Source organism: Lagenorhynchus albirostris, chromosome 2, assembly GCF_949774975.1.
Source record: "Lagenorhynchus albirostris chromosome 2, mLagAlb1.1, whole genome shotgun sequence".
Lineage (NCBI taxonomy): Eukaryota > Metazoa > Chordata > Mammalia > Artiodactyla > Delphinidae > Lagenorhynchus > Lagenorhynchus albirostris.
The window spans coordinates 78,992,585-79,015,051 of record NC_083096.1 but is presented as its reverse complement, the minus strand read 5'-3'; the positions used below and the strand labels follow the sequence as shown (position 1 = coordinate 79,015,051).

At 45.3% G+C, this 22,467-nt stretch overlaps 4 non-coding genes across 4 annotated transcripts; 2 read left to right on the top strand and 2 right to left on the bottom strand.

The window, feature by feature from the left end:
• Positions 1 to 2,501: 2,501 nt before the first annotated feature.
• LOC132516504 (U1 spliceosomal RNA) lies at positions 2,502 to 2,665 on the bottom strand. Its single transcript, XR_009539338.1, has one exon. It is a non-coding gene; the product is annotated as a U1 spliceosomal RNA (small nuclear RNA).
• A 4,642-nt stretch (positions 2,666 to 7,307) lies between these two features.
• On the top strand, positions 7,308 to 7,471 carry LOC132516492 (U1 spliceosomal RNA). The gene has a single exon (XR_009539327.1). It is a non-coding gene; the product is annotated as a U1 spliceosomal RNA (small nuclear RNA).
• A 5,496-nt stretch (positions 7,472 to 12,967) lies between these two features.
• On the bottom strand, positions 12,968 to 13,039 carry TRNAQ-CUG (transfer RNA glutamine (anticodon CUG)). The gene has a single exon. It is a non-coding gene; the product is annotated as a tRNA-Gln (tRNA).
• A 1,933-nt stretch (positions 13,040 to 14,972) lies between these two features.
• Positions 14,973 to 15,046, top strand: TRNAN-GUU (transfer RNA asparagine (anticodon GUU)). Its single transcript has one exon. It is a non-coding gene; the product is annotated as a tRNA-Asn (tRNA).
• Positions 15,047 to 22,467: the final 7,421 nt, after the last annotated feature.

Here is a 22,467-nt window from a genome sequence, read left to right as displayed (position 1 = left end):
TTACTTTTTAAAATCAAATTTCTTGAGTTGTAATTTGAAAATAATACAATGCATCCATTTCAAGTTTGATGACTTTTGACAGCTGAATGTACCCACGTAACCACTACCCTGTTCAAGAAGGAAGAACATTTCCAGTACTCCAAAATGTCCTCTGCCGTCGATCCCCCTACCACTTCCTGTCCCAGGAAATCAGTGATCTAGTTCCTGTCACTATGGATTAGTTTTGCCTGTTCTAGAAATTCACATAAATGGAACCACAGACTATGTACTCTTTTCATCACTCAGCATGATGTTTTCGGGAGTAATGCATATTGGGGCCCTGTATCAGGAATCTGTTTCATTTCATCAAAGAGTAGTTAGTATTCCTTTGAATGAATATATCACAATTATATCCGTTCACCTCGTGCTGGACATTTGCATTGATGAACAAAGCTGCTATAAACAAGTCCCGTTTGTGGGCATATGTTTCATAAATTCCATATAAAATCTTTTCTTCTTTAATACGAATTTATTTTGTGAATGGATGTTACATCCGCAAATACAAAATGTATTCAAATGTTACAAAAACCTGAAGTACAAGCTTATCTTTGATTGTTTCCTATCAGGACATACTTAATATAAGCCACACACTATGCTAGGTGTGTTATTAGATTATCTCATTTAATCTACACAAGTTCACGAAGTACGTAATATTATTTTCATATGACGCTTGCAAAATCGGCCTAGCAAATCGGAGTTGGCCCAAGCTCCAACAGAAGGCACCAGGACTGAAAAGGAGCCCTCCCCCGGAGCACCCCCCCCCCCGCGCGAGGTTGGGCTCCTAACCCCAGAGGCAACCCAATGTCTTCGTAATAACCTCGCTATGTCTGATAGGCCTGGAAACCAATATCCAAGCAGTTCCTAGTCCCGGTATTTATTGTTCGGCTTCTTTTGGTCAGAAACTCCTCGATCCGGGATCCAGAGCATAATACTGTGGACAACCTTGAGACTAAGGAAATCTGTTAAAAACTCTAAAAACCCGTTCTCTCATCAGTAGGGCATTGAAAGTTAACTTTCGTCTTGGTTCAGCTATTTTATATTTGAGCAGGGAAAACGCCCGCTGCTGGGGAGAAGAGCACTTTTGTTTTTTACTTTCACTTCCAATGATCTACATACTCGACCTGGGTCCTGTGCTTTTCAGTTAGTTTTCTTTGGACCTAGTTTTCTTTAGACCTACCCTTAAGTATCACCCCTTCCCCCACCTCCATCTCCATCTCCACTCGCCCATCTTCACTCCCCCTCTCCCTGACAGCACCCCCACGGGTCGCAGAGGCTTCCGGAGCTGAGCGGATCTAGGAGTGCCGTCCCCGAGGTAGCCACGCGGGGGCGACAGTCTTTTCGTCCATGGTCCTACCTTGACTGTTTGGCCCAGCAGATTGTTTGCCAGGACTTCGTGGATCAGCAGTGACGGTGAAGCAAGGGAATACCACATCCTGGGAAAGGAGTTTGTGAAAAGCCCACAACTGCCAACGCTGGGCCTGGGGTTTTTTCCTAAACTGTAGTTCAATAGGGAAAAAACTAAAACTACTCCTTAGTAAATGAAAAAATGTTATGTACAACTCCTGCGGCTACTTAACGAAAACGGATGTGAAGGTAATTTCTTAACTTGCCAGGCCAGTGAAGCAGGTCTCGTGCAAACTGAAGACTGAAAGAGAACTGCTGTTTTTTGTCTATGCAAGTAAGTAGTGAGAGAAGGACTGCAAAGAAAGGCTAAAGGAAGGAAAAGGAACAGGACTGAGAAATACGAAGAGACTGCTTGAGACGGAAAAAAGGAATGAGTAGGCGGGTACCTACCGAAATCCCCAGCCATGATTGCAAACGATGCAGCTGATCACTTCAGAATATTAGTTCAGAATTACAAAAGCATGGAACCGGTCAGAAGCGCATCTATCTGCTCTTTGGCTTCTCACCACACAAACCGGTAAAAAACCGGTTACGCGGCACCCGGTTATTTTCTTCGGGTCCGTTCGCGGAGCGAACGCTGACGTCCCAGTGTAGACCTAAACTCCAACCACAGTTGCGTTTCACGTCGTTTACACACGAAAAGCGTTCCGCGTACCGCAAAGCACAGCCGTGGTTTCATACGACAGCCCGAATTTTCGCCGCTCAGCGGTGAAAAACTCAGTACACCACATACAGGCGAGTCGCGCGGGCGCCGCTATTTTCAGCGCAGTAACGCTGGCATCGTATTCCAGTGATAACAACCGAAACCCTCACGAGACCAAATCGCGTCTTTAGTAACTCAGCTGCCGGCACTTTACACAACGTACTGCGGGCAGCTAAACCCAAGCGCTGTCTCCAGCCGGGTGGCACTGACGTGTTCACCACGTAAACCAACACCATATCTGACCACAGAAGCAAGTACATCACAGCACCGCCCCGACAATAAAACCCTATAAACCACGGAACTCGGTACACCCCGCACGCAGTTCCACAAATCTGATTTTATACCTCATAAATGTCAGGGGAAAGCGCGAACGCAGTCCCCCACTATCACAAATTTTGCAGTCGAGTTTCCCACATTTGGGGAAATCGCAGGGGTCAGCAAACCCGCAGTGCAATGGGTAAGCCTCGCCCTGGGAAAACCACCTTCGTGATCATGGTATCTCCTCTGCCAGGTAAGTATGAACTGAAGTCGCTTCGGCCCTGACACACCCTCAGACGCCTTATACTGTACACACACGGTCACTTTCCTCCCCGCAGCCCCGAGCCTTCCTGCCCCTTCCAGACAGCTGATCCATGCACTTGCAACCAACAGCCCTGATTCGCTCCCATACCACGGGAGATCATGTGTCTTTCACCACCAGATCACGAACCAGCAGACCCTGCGCTGAGATATCTACATACGACACGCCCCATCCGTCAAGCCAACGGGAATTACCGCTCCCATCCAGCCCACGCCCCGCCCTACTCCGCGCCTCCCTCCTCCCACGCCGTCCAGCCAAGCCTACCAGAGGGCCGGCGCCCTCTGGGGGAAGTGACGTCGACCGCTCGCTCTTTTCCTCCCACCCGCCCCCACCCGCCCCCACCCGCCCCCACCCGTTGGGGCCGTGCGCGCGTGGCTGGCTGCTTAATCTCTGTCCTGCCGAGCACCTGTCTGGCGGCCTGCTGAAGCCTGAGCACCTTTTGGGAACTGTAACGGCTTTCAATGCGCAGAATAGAGAACATTCAGGAGTCCAGGGGAAACCGGTTCCTTTCAAATCCAGTTGTCTTTGTGATGTACTATTGTGTGTACGTCTAGTAAAACGCATTAACCATTATGACTGGCGGTGAACTCTGTTCCATTCTTGAAAGTTCAATTTCGTTCATCGGAAATTTCATTCCTTTTATTCCCCGTCTTCAGGTGTTGTTTTGACTCTGTCCTTGAACAGATTTTAACACCTATCTGTTACCCTCTGACTTCGGAGTCAAATACCTTCTTTAACACAGGTTCATTTGTTATCACTACGCGAGTCATAATTTTACCTTTCTCTGTAAATTATTTTTATTAATTATTATTTATTTATTTATTTATTTTGTGGTACGCGGGCCTCTCACTGTTGTGGCCTCTCCCGTTGCGGAGCACAGGTTCCGGATGCGCAGGCTCAGCGGCCACGGCTCACGGGCCCAGGCGCTCCGCGGCATGTGGGATCTTCCCGGACTGGGGCACGAACCCGTGTCCCCTGCATCGGCAGGCGGACTCTCAACAACTGCGCCACCAGGGAAGCCCTTATCTGGCTTTTTGATACACTTTCTCATCCCTTCTAATACACACTGTATCATGTGTTTCCTGGCTTCTGTTCCCTCCCGGGAATTATAACTCCAACAAGGCTTCTGATTTGGGACTGTGTCTCCACCCATAACAAAATGTTCAGGCTGGTCCTTGGCAAGCTGGTCAGTGTGCCCCTGTGCTGCTGCCGAATTCTGTTTTTCCTCACGGGCACAGAAAGTTGATAGGACTGTTTGGACATCCTTCCAAGTTAAATCGAAGGCCACAGTTAGGGCCTGAAACCCTTCAACAAACTTACTAGGGTGTTCAGAAAATCGGCCCGTTCTCTGTTTGCATTGGGCTAAATCGGTTAAAGAAAAGGGCACATGTACTCCGATTGTCCCTTTGCCATTTGCCACTTCCCTAAGAGGGCATCCTTTTCCCGATCCTGGGTGATAGGAAGTTCCACTATGAGTTACTCCGGAGTGACTAGTCTCTCCCTCCTGGGGTAACAGCGGGTATAAAGGGACATAGGAAGGTGGAGTTTGGGATTGGTCAGAGGATCTGGAGAAGTAGGTGCCTCCGGAGAAGCAGGGGAAACTTGGCTCCCCGCGCCCCACCCCCACCCCCGGGAGCTGGGGAAGCTTAGAAGGGGATCATCTAAAACGTCAGGAGTGCTTTCTGATTCCCCAGGCTTTTGATTACAGGAGTCACATAGAGCAGGCTTTTGGTAAAGGACTATGAAGGCTTGGATATATGGAATCTCAGTCCATTTTCCCATCTTGCGACAGTAAAGATCCAATTGCAAGATGGTATTGTAATTTAGAGACAAATTTTCAGGCCATTTAACTCCATCCCCACCCCCACCCCCCCAACTTATATAAAGTCCAGGCCGTGTTACGGTAGAGTTTAAGTATTTTCCTTTTCAGCCCATCTATTTAAAAAATTTTCCAGTTTTTAAGGATACATTCCAGAGGTATTTCTTCTGGCTTAGAAGAGGACCCTCCCATGCTGAGTAACCTGCAACTGAGAGCACTCCTAGAAATGAAGTCTGGCGTCCCAGAGACATTTTACCAGGAGGCTTCTGTTGAAAGCGGGTCGGAGTGTCCTCTGAATACACTTCTTACCTAACGGGATTTTGAGCGTCGTCTACTCTCCCATCAATTCCTAACCAGAATTCTCAGGTCGACCCAGTCCCTTGCGTGAGGGGTCCCCGATAGGGGACGTTTGAACCAGTGCCAGTGCATTGCCAGGACTCTCCTTGAGGAGGATCTGTTGTCTATAAAGCTTATGTCCTATAACAAGTTTCCCTATGTTGGGGTGTATTCCTTGAGATTGAGCATTTATAAAGCCTAGGATGTGGGCTGCTTGGAAGTGGCGAGCCCAATAGGTAGTCTGTAAAGGTATGGGCTGCCAAGGCCTGGAGTGAAGAGGGTCCTAGAGGTGCAAAAAGGAACTCCTACAGGAATTGGAGTTGGGTGCAATGGAAAATGTCACGGAGGGGTCAGGACCCGAAGGCCTAGAGGTGGGAGTATTCCCACAGGGGATTTTTTGGACATAGAGTAAGGTGAGAGACTAGACAGCAAAAGAACCTAAAACCCTTTCTCCTATCTGTTTGGCAGCTGCAATAAGATTGGGGAGAGCCTGATGATTCCAGCTGACACAGGCAACAGCGAGTTTGGACAATGTTTCCCATGTAATTTAACATATCAAATGAACCCAGTATGTTTAGGATCTCTCTTTGGGATGTTCCAGGTGCCCTTTGAAGCACCCCAAAGTTAGCTGGAGGTCAAAAGAACTTTAGTTAGAATTTGATACTTGGGAAGTCTGTCAAAAATCTCAAAAAGTTTTAAAACACCTGGTCAGATAGAATCAATCGTAGGTTGCTATGATACAATTATTCGTTGACCTAAGGTGAAAAAAAAGATTTCAAAAATAAATACAGATCTGGGACTTCTCTGGTGGTCCAGTGGTAAAGAATCCTCCTTCCAATGCAGGGGATGTGGGTTTCATGCCTGGTAGGGGATCCCACATGCCATGGGGCAACTAAGCCTGCACACGACAACTACCGAGCTCGTGCGCCTCAGTGAAAGAGCTCATGTGCCACAAATTACAGAGCCCACGCGTTCTGGAGCCCGCGCACCACAATTACAGAGCCCATGCGCCACAACTACGGAGCCCAGTGCTGCAACTACTGAAGCCCGCAAACCGAGAGCCCTTGCCACCATAATCAGAAGTCCGCGCACTGCAATGAAGAGTAGCCCCCGCTGTCCACAGCTAGAGAAAGCCCGCATACAACAACAAAGACCCAACACAGCCAAAAATAAATAAAATTTTTTTAAAAAAGAAAGAAAGGCTATTAAATAGTCTCTCCAAATTTTGGTAACTTGAAACTAACTTATATGATAGTGATAGGGACAGAGTAAAGGGACAAAGTAGGTAATTAAATAGTTAATCCCACCAGGGGTTTGTTGGTAAAGAAAAAAGTATGGGAGACCCCCGAAAGTTAATGATCACTCAAGAAAGCGGGTTTGCTCAACCACAAAACCAAGCAGCCCTGCTTAGCAACTAAACCATGCAACAGAGCATGAGATATGCCCCAAAACAATAAAATAATCCTGGCATGAGAGCCACATCCTGCCCAGTGAGCTCAGTAAGTTAATGACCCCTAGGCCATGCTCTCTGCACACATGAAAAACAATAACTTATGGAAAAGTGACATTTCAAAATGAAAGACTCTCTTTTTACTTAGACCTAAAATAATTAACAAATGAACCTGTGTTAAAGAAGGTATTTGACTCCGAAGTCAGAGGGTAACAGATAGGTGTTAAAATCTGTTCAAGGACAGAGTCAAAACAACACCTGAAGACGGGGAATAAAAGGAATGAAATTTCCGATGAACGAAATTGAACTTTCAAGAATGGAACAGAGTTCACCGCCAGTCATAATGGTTAATGCGTTTTACTAGACGTACACACAATAGTACATCACAAAGACAACTGGATTTGAAAGGAACCGGTTTCCCCTGGACTCCTGAATGTTCTCTATTCTGCGCATTGAAAGCCGTTACAGTTCCCAAAAGGTGCTCAGGCTTCAGCAGGCCGCCAGACAGGTGCTCGGCAGGACAGAGATTAAGCAGCCAGCCACGCGCGCACGGCCCCAACGGGTGGGGGCGGGTGGGGGCGGGTGGGGGCGGGTGGGAGGAAAAGAGCGAGCGGTCGACGTCACTTCCCCCAGAGGGCGCCGGCCCTCTGGTAGGCTTGGCTGGACGGCGTGGGAGGAGGGAGGCGCGGAGTAGGGCGGGGCGTGGGCTGGATGGGAGCGGTAATTCCCGTTGGCTTGACGGATGGGGCGTGTCGTATGTAGATATCTCAGCGCAGGGTCTGCTGGTTCGTGATCTGGTGGTGAAAGACACATGATCTCCCGTGGTATGGGAGCGAATCGAGGGCTGTTGGTTGCAAGTGCATGGATCAGCTGTCTGGAAGGGGCAGGAAGGCTCGGGGCTGCGGGGAGGAAAGTGACCGTGTGTGTACAGTATAAGGCGTCTGAGGGTGTGTCAGGGCCGAAGCGACTTCAGTTCATACTTACCTGGCAGAGGAGATACCATGATCACGAAGGTGGTTTTCCCAGGGCGAGGCTTACCCATTGCACTGCGGGTTTGCTGACCCCTGCGATTTCCCCAAATGTGGGAAACTCGACTGCAAAATTTGTGATAGTGGGGGACTGCGTTCGCGCTTTCCCCTGACATTTATGAGGTATAAAATCAGATTTATGGAACTGCGTGCGGGGTGTACCGAGTTCCGTGGTTTATAGGGTTTTATTGTCGGGGCGGTGCTGTGATGTACTTGCTTCTGTGGTCAGATATGGTGTTGGTTTACGTGGTGAACACGTCAGTGCCACCCGGCTGGAGACAGCGCTTGGGTTTAGCTGCCCGCAGTACGTTGTGTAAAGTGCCGGCAGCTGAGTTACTAAAGACGCGATTTGGTCTCGTGAGGGTTTCGGTTGTTATCACTGGAATACGATGCCAGCGTTACTGCGCTGAAAATAGCGGCGCCCGCGCGACTCGCCTGTATGTGGTGTACTGAGTTTTTCACCGCTGAGCGGCGAAAATTCGGGCTGTCGTATGAAACCACGGCTGTGCTTTGCGGTACGCGGAACGCTTTTCGTGTGTAAACGACGTGAAACGCAACTGTGGTTGGAGTTTAGGTCTACACTGGGACGTCAGCGTTCGCTCCGCGAACGGACCCGAAGAAAATAACCGGGTGCCGCGTAACCGGTTTTTTACCGGTTTGTGTGGTGAGAAGCCAAAGAGCAGATAGATGCGCTTCTGACCGGTTCCATGCTTTTGTAATTCTGAACTAATATTCTGAAGTGATCAGCTGCATCGTTTGCAATCATGGCTGGGGATTTCGGTAGGTACCCGCCTACTCATTCCTTTTTTCCGTCTCAAGCAGTCTCTTCGTATTTCTCAGTCCTGTTCCTTTTCCTTCCTTTAGCCTTTCTTTGCAGTCCTTCTCTCACTACTTACTTGCATAGACAAAAAACAGCAGTTCTCTTTCAGTCTTCAGTTTGCACGAGACCTGCTTCACTGGCCTGGCAAGTTAAGAAATTACCTTCACATCCGTTTTCGTTAAGTAGCCGCAGGAGTTGTACATAACATTTTTTCATTTACTAAGGAGTAGTTTTAGTTTTTTCCCTATTGAACTACAGTTTAGGAAAAAACCCCAGGCCCAGCGTTGGCAGTTGTGGGCTTTTCACAAACTCCTTTCCCAGGATGTGGTATTCCCTTGCTTCACCGTCACTGCTGATCCACGAAGTCCTGGCAAACAATCTGCTGGGCCAAACAGTCAAGGTAGGACCATGGACGAAAAGACTGTCGCCCCCGCGTGGCTACCTCGGGGACGGCACTCCTAGATCCGCTCAGCTCCGGAAGCCTCTGCGACCCGTGGGGGTGCTGTCAGGGAGAGGGGGAGTGAAGATGGGCGAGTGGAGATGGAGATGGAGGTGGGGGAAGGGGTGATACTTAAGGGTAGGTCTAAAGAAAACTAGGTCCAAAGAAAACTAACTGAAAAGCACAGGACCCAGGTCGAGTATGTAGATCATTGGAAGTGAAAGTAAAAAACAAAAGTGCTCTTCTCCCCAGCAGCGGGCGTTTTCCCTGCTCAAATATAAAATAGCTGAACCAAGACGAAAGTTAACTTTCAATGCCCTACTGATGAGAGAACGGGTTTTTAGAGTTTTTAACAGATTTCCTTAGTCTCAAGGTTGTCCACAGTATTATGCTCTGGATCCCGGATCGAGGAGTTTCTGACCAAAAGAAGCCGAACAATAAATACCGGGACTAGGAACTGCTTGGATATTGGTTTCCAGGCCTATCAGACATAGCGAGGTTATTACGAAGACATTGGGTTGCCTCTGGGGTTAGGAGCCCAACCTCGCGCGGGGGGGGGGGTGCTCCGGGGGAGGGCTCCTTTTCAGTCCTGGTGCCTTCTGTTGGAGCTTGGGCCAACTCCGATTTGCTAGGCCGATTTTGCAAGCGTCATATGAAAATAATATTACGTACTTCGTGAACTTGTGTAGATTAAATGAGATAATCTAATAACACACCTAGCATAGTGTGTGGCTTATATTAAGTATGTCCTGATAGGAAACAATCAAAGATAAGCTTGTACTTCAGGTTTTTGTAACATTTGAATACATTTTGTATTTGCGGATGTAACATCCATTCACAAAATAAATTCGTATTAAAGAAGAAAAGATTTTATATGGAATTTATGAAACATATGCCCACAAACGGGACTTGTTTATAGCAGCTTTGTTCATCAATGCAAATGTCCAGCACGAGGTGAACGGATATAATTGTGATATATTCATTCAAAGGAATACTAACTACTCTTTGATGAAATGAAACAGATTCCTGATACAGGGCCCCAATATGCATTACTCCCGAAAACATCATGCTGAGTGATGAAAAGAGTACATAGTCTGTGGTTCCATTTATGTGAATTTCTAGAACAGGCAAAACTAATCCATAGTGACAGGAACTAGATCACTGATTTCCTGGGACAGGAAGTGGTAGGGGGATCGACGGCAGAGGACATTTTGGAGTACTGGAAATGTTCTTCCTTCTTGAACAGGGTAGTGGTTACGTGGGTACATTCAGCTGTCAAAAGTCATCAAACTTGAAATGGATGCATTGTATTATTTTCAAATTACAACTCAAGAAATTTGATTTTAAAAAGTAATAAGAAGAATCATTCCAAATTTTAATGTCTTAATTATTATCATTATTATTATTAGCCTTAGAGGGTCCTTTTAGAAAAATCTCTCTCTTGTGGTAAACAATTTGATTGAAATTTCAGCAATTTCTTCATTTTTGTATCTTTTTCTTCCATTAACTTTATGCACTGTTAAATTGCATACTTTAAAATAAAACTAGAATCTATAAGAGCTCAATTTTATAAAAACAAATATAGATATAGATATACCAAAATGACTCCATCAATATTTACCTACCTTAACAGAAGTTATTTTTGAATTTCAGATGTTTCAAAATTTTACATATTTGCATTTTCTGCATCATTTGAATTTTACATAATAAGCATATATAATTTTTGCAAAAATTAGAGTAACTTAAAAATAGAATCGAAGAAAAATACGTAAAGATGTTACCAGCAGTTAATTCCAGGAGGTGGGACTATGGATGGCTGCTTATTTACTTCTTTATATATATATTTAACATTTTTAAATTTAAAGAAAATGAATGACCTGGAAGTGAAGGAACAGAATAGCTATGGAAGAAGTATGGCGTAGGTGAGAGGAAAAGATAAGGGGAAGGAAAAACCTAGTTCTGGCAGGAATTGTGTTTAAGTTGGAGATGTGCGGGGAGCAGCTGTTGGGATAAGAAGGATGTTTGGGAGGCAGGTGGGTCATGAGGATATTTAGGACAGTTTTATGCCCGTTACGTGACTCCTCCTTGGTGTTTTTTTCAAAAGAAATATACAGACTTAAATTTCTTGTCAAGCATCTTTACCATTTTTGTTCCTCTTTGATTGGGAGCGTATCTTGTGGAGCCAGGCGGGCTTCCGTTCAAATTCCTGCTTTCAAATCCCGCTCACTGACTGAGCGATGAGACAAGTTACTTAACCTTTCCACGCCTCAGTTTTCTCATGTGGGAAGTGAGGACGATGATATGATATAGGCCTGTTGAAAGGATTAAATGAGTAAACCCATGTGAAACTTGTAGACTATGCCTGGGCACACGGCACTAACATGTAATCATTGAGTGTAAGCTCTTGTGTTTTGGGCACAGCACTGCATAAAGACTCGGTGGGATTTTATTTAAGTTACTGATACTTTTGAGTGGCTGTGGACCCTCCTAGAGAGAGTAAAGCAATCCTCTCTGACCAGCAGTAACCTCCTGGGCTGGGAGGATCTGCAAGTGTATTAGCTCATGTGATCAGCTCATCAAAGGGGGAATAATGGTCCAATTCCTTGCTTCAAGAATGCCCCAATGTAAACAAAATAAAAATCATGATTTTACAGTGGAAAACATTTCTACACATGACACAAGACCCAGAATTTTAAAAGAGTGATACATATGACTACATAAAAATTTATATTCAAAATACAAGCAATGAACTTTAAAAATATCATACATGTGGTACAAAGTTACATATGCCCCAAAACTTGTTATGGGAAACAGCAGTCCCCTGATCCCATCCCACATTTCTTTTTTTCCAGGGATAACCACTTTCAACTCACACAACCTACTGTTTGGCTATTTATCTCCTTATCTCTAAATAAATATTGAGACTCTGATTTTCCAGTTTCCCACCCCAGGCCCTGCAGACCGGCCTGCAAAGGGAAGAGTGGAGTTTGTGTGTTTCCCTACCCGCCAGTCGTCTCCAAGGCAGCCGCCAGGACTTCCACTGGCTTGCAAACCAACACAGCCCACCTCACCCCTCCAAACCCAACGGCGAAGGAAACTTTGCAAGAACAAATGCCAGGCAAGCAGCTTGGCGATTTGGGGTGGAACCGGGTTCTCGGGTAGGTCGGTAAAGGGTGGGAGCGCTCCAGAGTGAGGAGCTGTGGTCGCCCAAACCCAGCGACTGCCCCCGCTGCAGTGCCCGCCCAGCTCCTCTCCCTTCCAGCCCCTTTCTCCCTTCTGTGTCATTCTCTCCTCTTTCCTGCTCTTGCCCTTCCTCGGATCTTTTCGCCGGCCTCACACCTTTCTCGTCAAGTCCTCCAAAGACACCTGTGTCGTTCGGTCCTTCGTAACCTCTGAAAGTTCCAAAATCTCAAACTCAGAGAGATGCTCCTTAGCACCTGGAAGAGAACGTTTTAATTAGCTATTCAAGTCCATCACAAGCCTCATCCATACGCTTCTACCGAGCAGTAGAGGACAAAAGTGTTTCCATCCGGTCACGTCCTGGGGCGTCTTCTCGGTGGAGCAGAGTCGCGGCAGGACGAAGGGGCGCCCGCCGGTCCCGGACTCGGAGCGGCCCCGGCTCGTCTCACCTTCGGCCCCGGAGGAGCCGGGCCGGGCGGCCGTGGGTCAGGGACTTGGAGTCTCCTCAGACGCCGGAATCCGCGGCCGGGGCTCCCCTTTCTGGCTGAGCTTGGAAAGAAAGGACGAGGTTTCCTGGAGTGAAGGTTCAAATCTTAGCCTAACAGCAGCTTTTCGTGTCCAACGGAGACTTAGGAGCGAGCAGTTCTGAATAAAATGGGTATAAACTGGGATAGGATCCATTGATATTCGGAATAATAAATAGGGCACCTGAATACAATACAGTACTTCCCATCCAGGTCTGGAACCCTCGACCCGAAAGCTAAGACGCTGTCACCCTGGCTGCTCAGCGACGTCACAGCCCCGCACCGCGACCCTTTACTCACAGGGACAAGCGCGCAGTTAGTTACAGGACGTGCGGTGCGAACCCCTCTCGCGGGGCAGGAGTCAGTGGGCGCAGCCTCTGCCTTTTGCCCCCGAGACCCAGGGTGACCCGACGAGGGGGTGCCACCGGCTCGGTCGCTGCGCCCCTGGGCGGCGGGGCCGGGGCCTCCGGTGGCCAGCGACGGGCAGAGTCGCCAGGGTCCAGCGGGGACGCCGCGGGCTCGTCCCCTCACCTGCCCTCCACGTCCGCGTGCAGCGCGCGGACCGCGCCTCTCCGGGACGCGGGAGCGGGAAAGCACGTCCCATCTGAGGAGTAAAAAAAAAGCCCTTCTTCTAACTAAGCAGAAAGGTCCCACCGAGATTTGAACTCGGATCGCTGGATTCAGAGTCCAGAGTGCTCACCATTACACCATGGAACCTGCTCGAAACGTGCTCGCTCTATGCCGCCAGAGATGGGGAAGTACTTATTCAGCCTCCACGCGTCCCAGCGATAATCCCAGGGCATTTCTTCTACGGTCCCGACAAGACTTGAATACGGTTGACCCGCGTGGGTGGTCCTCCGTCTTGCTTTCTCTCTGCTCCTCTCCTTTGATTGACTTCTCTCAGTTCACTTGCACCTCAGAAAACGAGGTAAAATCCACTTTGGGCTTCGGGCCAGGGAAAAGCCCCTGAAAGTCTCCATCATAAACCACATATTCTGCCTCACTTTGCCAGAGTGTCCCATCCTGAGGTAAAATTTCTGCAGATAATAGTGTTACTTTTCTTCGCCTTCACACTTTTCCCATTGCCCAGAGAGGGCAGACGATTGTCAGGGCAGGACTTGGGACTTCCTGGGTCCCTTGGCTACACAGCACCGATGACACTCCAAAGCTGCCACCACCTCCTACGTGTAATATATAAAGTGTGTCCGCAGTGGAGTGGGCATGGGAGGCAGGAGACCTCTCCTTTTCTTCTTCATACACTTCTGATGAAGGGGGGCTAAGTTTTTCTTACAACCACTGTAGATTCGTTAGATTTACCGCGCAAGTGAAAATTAACGTTTACACCAAACACTGAGACAAACCAGGCCATACTCACCTGGGGTGACTCAAAATCAACGACATGCTGTGGAGGCCACAAGGCAGCGCTCTGACACTTCGGCAGTCACAGACTCTTTCCTCACAGCGTGGGCAAGTCAGTTTCATTCCAATTTCTTAATATATCATGACCCAGAAGTTGCACGGCTTAAAAGAAGTGTACACATACCCAGGTACCCAAGAGCACTCATTGCTGGGTCATAGAGCACGTGCCTCCGAGTTGTCTGACAGTGTATACAGTATTTATGTACACAAAATACCACCACACTAAATATTCACATGTGTAATAGGTATAAATCCACACTATGTCTCAAAATAATAATCTGCGTTATTTCATTTCCCCTTTACTTCTTCATTTTCTCCCAAAGCCATTTCACCCCTTATCCAATACACAGAACAGAAAAATTCGCATTAAAAGAAAAGAGCTGTCGGCCAAAAAACAGAGTCAGTAAGATGCCCAGTGTTGCTGGGAGACGTCCCAGGGACTGGACAAGAGTTGACTCAAGGAGGAAGGAGGCCCTTGTTACCAGAAGGAAGTTCACAGCACCGGGCTGAGGAGAAGATGAAACTTCCTTCTGGAAAATCAAGAAGCTGAGCAGCAACAAACAACACGAAGCGCTCCTCCAGGAGAACTTCAAGGTCAGTCAAGGTTTATGAGTGCAAGGACCACAAGGGGTCTCTGGCTGATACAGGAAGAAAAGAAATCCGTGGAAAGGACGTTGAGGGATCACAGAATGGCCGGGAAACTCGGAGCGTCCTGCTGAGTGCCAGACCCTGTTCTGGGCGTGGGGACGCAGGGGCGACCATCACGGCGACTGCTGCCGTTGTGGAAATCGCGTGACGGACACAGGAAACCAAAACACCACACCGGCCCCCGGAGGCCTCTCGGGAGGGTGGGCAAAGTCACATTCATTGGGTGTCGGCGAGGAAACCGGAAGAGCCGTCATGGATGCCCACCGGGAGTTCAGCTATCCTTGGACCCCATTCGGTTCAGGCCCGGAGGGTCCCGGCCCGGGCTCCGGGTGTCTCCGGGGGCGCTGGCGTCTGAGGCGAGTGAGGGGCAAGGCGGGGTCAGGCCATTCTGCTGCCCTTTTAGTTTCGGATAAGGCACCTGAGGCACCAGTTTCAAACAGGATAAAGAACATCATTCATCGCTGTAAACTTTCCGTTTTCCGAGGCTTTCGAACGGGCACCGTTCTCCTGCGGGACAGGCGGCACATCCTGGGAATTATTAAGTGTCTACTGCAAAGAGAGTCCAGAAAAGGCATGTGCTGTTGTCTCTGTGGTGCAATCGGTTAGCGCGTTCGGCTGTTAACCGAAAGGTTGGTGGTTCGAGCCCACCCAGGGACGGTGGGAGAGTTTTCTTTTCTTCTTTTTCCCCAGAACCCATCCAGGGTTTTCGGTGCTGAATACCATTCCAGGTGTTCCATGCTGATTATTACCTGCACATCTGCTCCCACAAAGTTTACCGAACTGTGTTCGGGGTCATGTCCACCTCACCACTGCTGCCAGTCGTGGGCCACCCCGACTTCCCAGCTCTATTGTCTATCGTCTCTACTGGACTCCATACTTGCCTAACTCACGACCTCCTGAAAGAGATCAAGGAAGCCACGGTCTGGTGGGATAAAGTCTTTATTCTGCCAAGTCTGTAGACTTGGAGAAGAAAGTTATATGTTGTGTGCCTCAAATTTTTCATCTCTGAACGTTAGCACTTGTTCTGTGAATGATGTTATAAGTGAGCTCATCATCATAATTCTCCACTGCATTGTTTCTGATAAAGGGCTTTCTTCCATGGTTGTGTATTGCTTGCTTTCATGGTTTCACGATGACGAATATGCTGCAACCATCATTATCGTACACACACCTCTGACCACTCGTGCAGGTGTTTCCATAGCTTAGAGAACTGGAAGTGCAAGTGCTACCTTTAGTGTTTCTATGCTTCTAATGTTGGTAAATCCTTCAAATTTTCCTTCCACAGAAGTGGGACTGAATCATATTCCAGTTTATTTTCCAGTCTTTCAATGTCCCTTTCTTCATTTACTTGCCAACTCAGCAATCTTTGTATACATCTCTGTATGATAGTCTAACTAATAAAGGGAGCAGTGCCCTCCCGACATAACTAAGGGGAAGGACAACAGAGGGACATCGTGGGCATTACACAGAGATATTCTATTGCATATGTTCGAAAGCTCAATATTGAATATTTTTAAAATCCTCCAAGAACTGAAATTATTTTCTCTGCTGACCTAGTCAACAGGGTCCAGAGAAGACTGCCCAGAATGACCTCTTTGATAACGTCCTGCAAAGCAACTCATCCAAAGAGAAGAATCTCGCTGATCCCAGAGATTTTTTCCTTCTCCCCTTTTCTCTTTTATTTATAAATTTTGGTTATACATTTAATTTGATGAAAACAATCAAATGCCTGTCCTTCCTCGTATAAAATGGGGAATTAGCATGGGAATAAGTGTTTCAGTGTTACTCCTTGTCAGTTTTTTATTTGTTTCTTTGTTTCTGTGTTTTTTGGCTGTGACTATAAAAATTAGCCCATCTAAGACACATAGTGGGAGCCAACAGAATCCTGCCCCCCCACAGGTTCCTGCTTCAGACCTGGACCCTTAGAGTTATTAGCTCATGTTTGCTCTGTTCTGTTAAATCTCATGTGCAGAAATTGAGCATTTTGGCTTTTTCATGCTGTGTGGTTTCTGGACATGGATTTTCTCTGTCTCTCCCTCTCATTTGTGCATCACTAATTTCTCCTCTCAGTGCAGGATTCTGGTTTTAATTTTAGGAAGTGAACTTCTGGGGATAATCCCTGTTTGGTGGTGGTTTACAGGGATCTATTCCCCGTTAGGTAGAAGATGACAGCTAATCTGGACCATGAGCCTTTTTTGTCTGATGCTTGTCCTGAGGATTCTGGTATTTCCTGGTATGTGACACCGCAGCAGTGAGAAGCTGTCCACCTCTTGTCTTTCCACTATTTGGTAAAAACCGCGTGGGCCAAGGCAATCCTTGTCAAGAACTGCAAATGTGTAGTAGCTACAATAAGGATGATCTTAATATGCAATGGTTCCCTCAAAGGGAGCTCCACAGTAATAAGGGGATTAATACAGGAAGAATATTGAATTTTTAGCATGGAATACGCAGCTTTCTTTCATTGGTATACTCAAGTCTCTGAATAACTGAAAAAATTCAAACAAATGTCCTTTAGGGATTGCTTACATCAGACTACAGAAAGCAGAGGAAAGACACATCATTACAAACAAGCAACCAAGTCAGCAACATGAGCACTTGTGGCAACCCTACAAGTCAAGATTTAAACCTTCCAGAACTGTAAGCCAGTTCAGTCCTTAATACAGATGGATGAGGAGCAATGACGTCATGCACACATACATACCCTGGAGACTCAAAAGCATATCACAGAAGTACTCCGATTTTAATTAATGAGCTTCCTTCAAGGACCTGATGTGGCTGACTTATTTCATTTTGTTTCCCTCACTGTCAGTTGCTGTTAATACATATCGTTGCCTCTGCTTTCACCTTAAATAATGCGCACTACTTTGATAAATTTTTTTCCCTTTAAATATATTTTCTCAGAAAGAAAACAATATTCTTTCTATTCCTTGGGATAGAATAGACAAATTGGGCCTCTAAAAGTTTAAATAAATTAAAAATTAATTTCCCAATTAATTTCAGAAAAGTAATAATCACTTATGTAAATATAAAATAAGAAAATTAAGAATTTCTGGGAAAAATGCATTAGTACTTATGCTTTTAATGTGGTATTTATATGAGGAAAAATTTTGTTGTTGAATTGGTGACAAGGAACTATAACAGATTTAGCTGTAGATTAAATTAATAGTCTTGATTACTGGGAAGAACAGTGAGAAATGAAATGAAATTGATTACAAAGACGACCCTTAATACTTTTAGGCAATTTAAATAATTTATACATTTTATATATAATGACATTTAAAATGTTTATGTCATGTGGTGTGTTTTTATCGAGGTTACCCAGAAAACTTAGATTGGTTTAATAATTTTGGTCTAAAAATGACTATATATATTTTTTCAGATTATCTTATAATGTACAAAATAATGGTTGTATAATATTCTGGTATGTAAGTCTTGGCTTTATTTTCGCTTGAACATCTGAGTGAAGTTGGACTTCTTAAATTTCTTATACTGGTTGTACCAGTTAAATAAGGAAACATATTCAGGAAGATTTCAATGTCATTGAAAAAATCATTTAAATTTATGTGTTGAAGTATATTAAATATATTAGCCAAGTACATTAAATATACTAATATCTTTAAAGAGGAATGAATACTTGTAATTCTAGAAACACACGGCTCAATTATTCTGCTTACAATTTCTGGTAAATATTTTTAGGTGTCATCTAATATGTGATTCCATATATACGAATATATGATTCCAACATTCTCATGTTCCATCATGTGTCAGCTTAAATTACAAATTCAACATCTAGAGTTAACTTTAAATCTTTGACTAACATTAAATTGATTTAATTAACGAATCATCTTTGGTTGCCTGCAAATTCTCTCTGTCTTTGTCCTTCCCGTTTGCCCTGACTTCCTAATAGGTTGGCTGACAACAGCGCTTTCGTTGCGGAATGCTGTTGTTTTCTGGGTTCACATATATTTCTATATTTTGTAGGTTTCTGGCTGGTGCTGTGGCTATTCTTATGTGTTCGCTTGACAAAAGTTCAGTAGCGTGGCTTGTGTTTTCACTGCTCTGACACGGCAGAATCATAACCTTAATGCTGCGCACTGCACAGCCTCTGAAACCTTCTCAATCGCCTCCTTGCTTCTCGTTACACATTCATTTTTGCATGGCCCTTGCTTTTTATCACAGCAAGCACCAAAATCCAGCTTTGCACAGAAATGATATCATTGAAAAGATTGTAGGAGAATCTAATGTTGGCAGATTTTACTATGTAAATTACACCTCAATAAAGCTTACTTTTAACAAAAATGGACAAACAAAACCAAATGTTGACAGGATGGAGAGCACAGGAAATTCTTATTCATTTCTGGAAAGGGTAAAAAAAAGTTCAACAGGTTGGAAAAAACTTTGGCAGCATCAACGGACAGTCATACATACACAGTTATATGCTGTGGCCCAGAAATCGTACTTTTAGCTGTGCTACACCTTTGACCTGTGCTCTCCAATATGATAGGTACAAGCCACATGTAGCTACTGAACTCTTGAAAGTTGCTAGGGCCACAGGTTGTAATGATAATATTATGATGTAGTAAGTCTCCTAAAGCATTAAAATAGATTAAACTAGAAAAATCAAAATTCCTTCTGACAGGTTTGAAACTAATAAAAGGAAACGTCACTAAAATGAAGTCGGGAGGCCAGAAGTGGGAGCTCTCATGGGGTACCACTCAAGTCCAAAGACAGGAAGTATCGTCAATTACAGACCCAGACAGAAGAAGCATCAATAGGAAAGAATCATCGATTACAGGCCCCAACAGAAAAACATGTACATTGTATCTCCTGCAGGAAATCAGCAACTTGGCAATGAGAAAGTCATCACCCTGAACTTTCACTTTTCTTCAAAGGGCTAGGTTTCAAAACATCCTCCCTCAGCATCCTCCTCTTTCTGTTAAGTAAGGTTCCTTCCTGTCTTTTGTTTGTGGGACTTGCCTATGGCTTTTGCTATAGCTTGCTTGTCCTGAATTGCAATTCTTCCGCTATTCCTGAATAAACCCTTTTTGCAGGAAAAAAACAAAAAAAATCCCAACTTTTCTATATTTTTATATTTATAAAGTTTTTACATTTATTTTGCTTCTTTGTTTTTGGCTGCGTTGGGTCTCCGTTGCTCGGCTATGGCTTTCTCTAGTTGCAGTGATTGGGGCCTACTCTTCATCGTGGTGGCCTCTTTTGTGGCAGAGCATGGGACCTCGGCACGCAGGCGTCAGTAGTTGTGGCATGACGGCTCAGTAGTTGTGGCTCACGGGCTCTAGAGCGTAGGCTCACTGGCTGGGGTGCACGGGCTTAGTTGCTCCACAACACGTGGGATCTTCCCAGACCAGGACTTGACCCCGTGTCCCCTGCCTTGGCAGGCGGATTCTTAACCAATGTGCAACCAGGGAAGCCCCCAAAAGTATTATTTTTAAAGGCAACACTGGCATTATTCTGCTGGAATGGGGTGCCATAGAAAAATGTGTATGTTCACCAAAAGTCACAAAAAAATGTTCGTACCTTTTCAGAATATCCTCAACTGGAAACAACTGAAATGTCCAACAGTAGAAATCTATGGAGAGTTATATTCTTACAAGGAATACACACAGAGACAAAGAACTACGTGAAAAATAGGGTTAAATTTCACAGACATAATGTTGAGTGCAAGAAGTCAGACCCATGCCCCTCCAGGCCCCCCAACCCAGTGCATGGCCTGTGAACCAATTTATGTGAAAGTAACAGGCAGAGAGGTTGGGAGGGGTATGTGCGTGATTCCTCTGAGCTCTTGCATGGGAAGAGTCATGAGGAAGCCTTTTGTGGTCTGGTCATTTTCCATACCTTAGTTATTCAGGTTGCTTCATCAGTTATTCACGTTGGTGTACACTGGTAATGGTTTGGGAACTGTACACTCTTTGTACTTTATGCATATTATGCCTCATTTTTAAAAAGTTTAATGCCACTTGGTTATTGTTAAAGTGATGTTGATACTTTTTCTTCGGCTTTGTCCTGGGCTAGGAGGAAAAGTAAGTTCAAAGTACTTACTGGGATATTTTTGTTGTCCTCAGATTTTTGGCTTCCCTTCAGTATCGGATGTCTGACTACTTACTTATATGTTGCTCACAGCCATGACCCTAAGCTGACATTCCACTGTTCTTACTGCGGCAAAGAGAGAAGCAAGTGTTCATGATCAAATCTTGCTCTGTTAAGAATCAATATGAGTCAAGGAAGGGGGAGGGTATATGAAATTGAGAAATTCTGATGAGGAAAGTAGTTCAATTAGGCTTAAGTAACTCAGAGGTGCCAAAGGGAGGACACTGGCAAGTCGTACACAAAGAACACCCGCCACATTCACGTCACCACTAAACTCTGAAGAATTTTTGGAGCCTCCACACATAGCCAAAAGCGTTTACCTTGTTAGTTCAGAACATCACGAGATTAACCCGTCCAGACTAGGTGTTTGATGGCTTTCCGCTATCTGTTCCTCAAGGAAAGGGAAAACTCCCCTTTCTCAGGCTTTGTGTGTGTGTGTGTGTGTTTGTGTGTATGTGTGTCTGTGTGTGTGTGTTTCCTCTCTTCTCTTTTCTGGCTCTTTTATAAATCCTGTCTTTTTTAATGACAACATCCTAATAACTGTCTCCCATTTTTATTAGGAACCATGTGAGCTAACTCATTCAAAATCTCTTTACTACTTGAAGTAAGTCAGAAAGAGGGAAAGAAATATCGTATATTAACGCATATATGTGGAACCTAGCAAAATGGTACAGATGAACCAGTTTGCAGGGCAGAAAGAGAGACACAGCTGTAGAGAACAAACGTATGGACACCAACGTGGGGAAAGTGGCAGACGGGTTCGTGGTGGTGGGGTGAATTGGGAGATTGGGATTGACATATATACACTAATATGTATAAAATTGCTAATAAGAACCTGCTGTATAAAAAATAAACAAAATTCAAAAATAATCTCTTTACCACTAATGTTGAAGTATGATTTTCATATTCACATCTGTATACACTATATTGGGAGCTTTGAAATGTATTCTTGGGTGGAGACTGCCGTGGAAAGGGAAAGTTTAGGCCTTAAATTGTTGGAAGATAGGTCCTTCTCAGTCTTTAAATAGACAGTTTCCAGTTAGTATGTGTTTAACAAGCTCATCGTCATTCTCTCTGCGTCTAACGTCGTGGCTTCTCCAAAGGACCTGTTTACTCTTTCTCCTCTTCTTCTTCTTCATTTCATTAATTAGTTTGGGGAGTTTTGTAGGCCTACCTTTCAATCTTCTTTTTCTTTTGAAATCTTGGAGGTTGAACAAGGAAGGGATGCAAATCTCAGTGAAGTTTTCTCAGTTACCCGTGAGCATGGTGGCCAAGGGGAAGGGCTCTGGAGGCAAAGTGCCTGGGTCTGAGTGCTGGCTCTCACTGTCACGGGGGTGAGACCGTGAAAAGGTTAGCTCAGCTTTTCAGTGCCTCGGTGTTCTCATCTGCAACAAGGGGTAGTAAAGTCCTACACTGTCCTCCAGGGTTGTTATGTGGACTTAGTAAGTTATTCCACAGTAAAGCACTGGGGAACACTGCTGCTCACTCAGTAAAGCTCGAGAAAGCTGCTGTTATCCTAATATTGTGAAGTCTTTTATTTCCCCCTCTAACTGTACCACTGCTGACCTTCAACATTCCCCAGAACAAATTACGATTGTTTAGCTGACCTCTTCTCCCTCATATTAGTGACCTGCATCTGGAAAACTGGTTGGTGTGGATGGTGATCTAACTGGTGATCTAAAGGCAGTGAGGGACTGGATCCGACTTCATCAGCTTCTTGGACCCTGGGCAGGCATGACGATTGTTTAGCTCATGGTAGACAATCTCTTGCACATGTTTCTATAGCAAGAGCTTTTCATAGATAGTCAGACATACCTTTAGTATTATAAGAAAAGTGCAAGTATGTACCAGTGACATGTCTTTTTGGTTGTTGTTGTTTGAAGAAATCAGAGGAAGAAACTAGAATTTACCTGGAAGTTGTAGATTTCCTCCCTCAGTTATGATGGGGTGTTTGTAGCAAGCTGGCATTCACC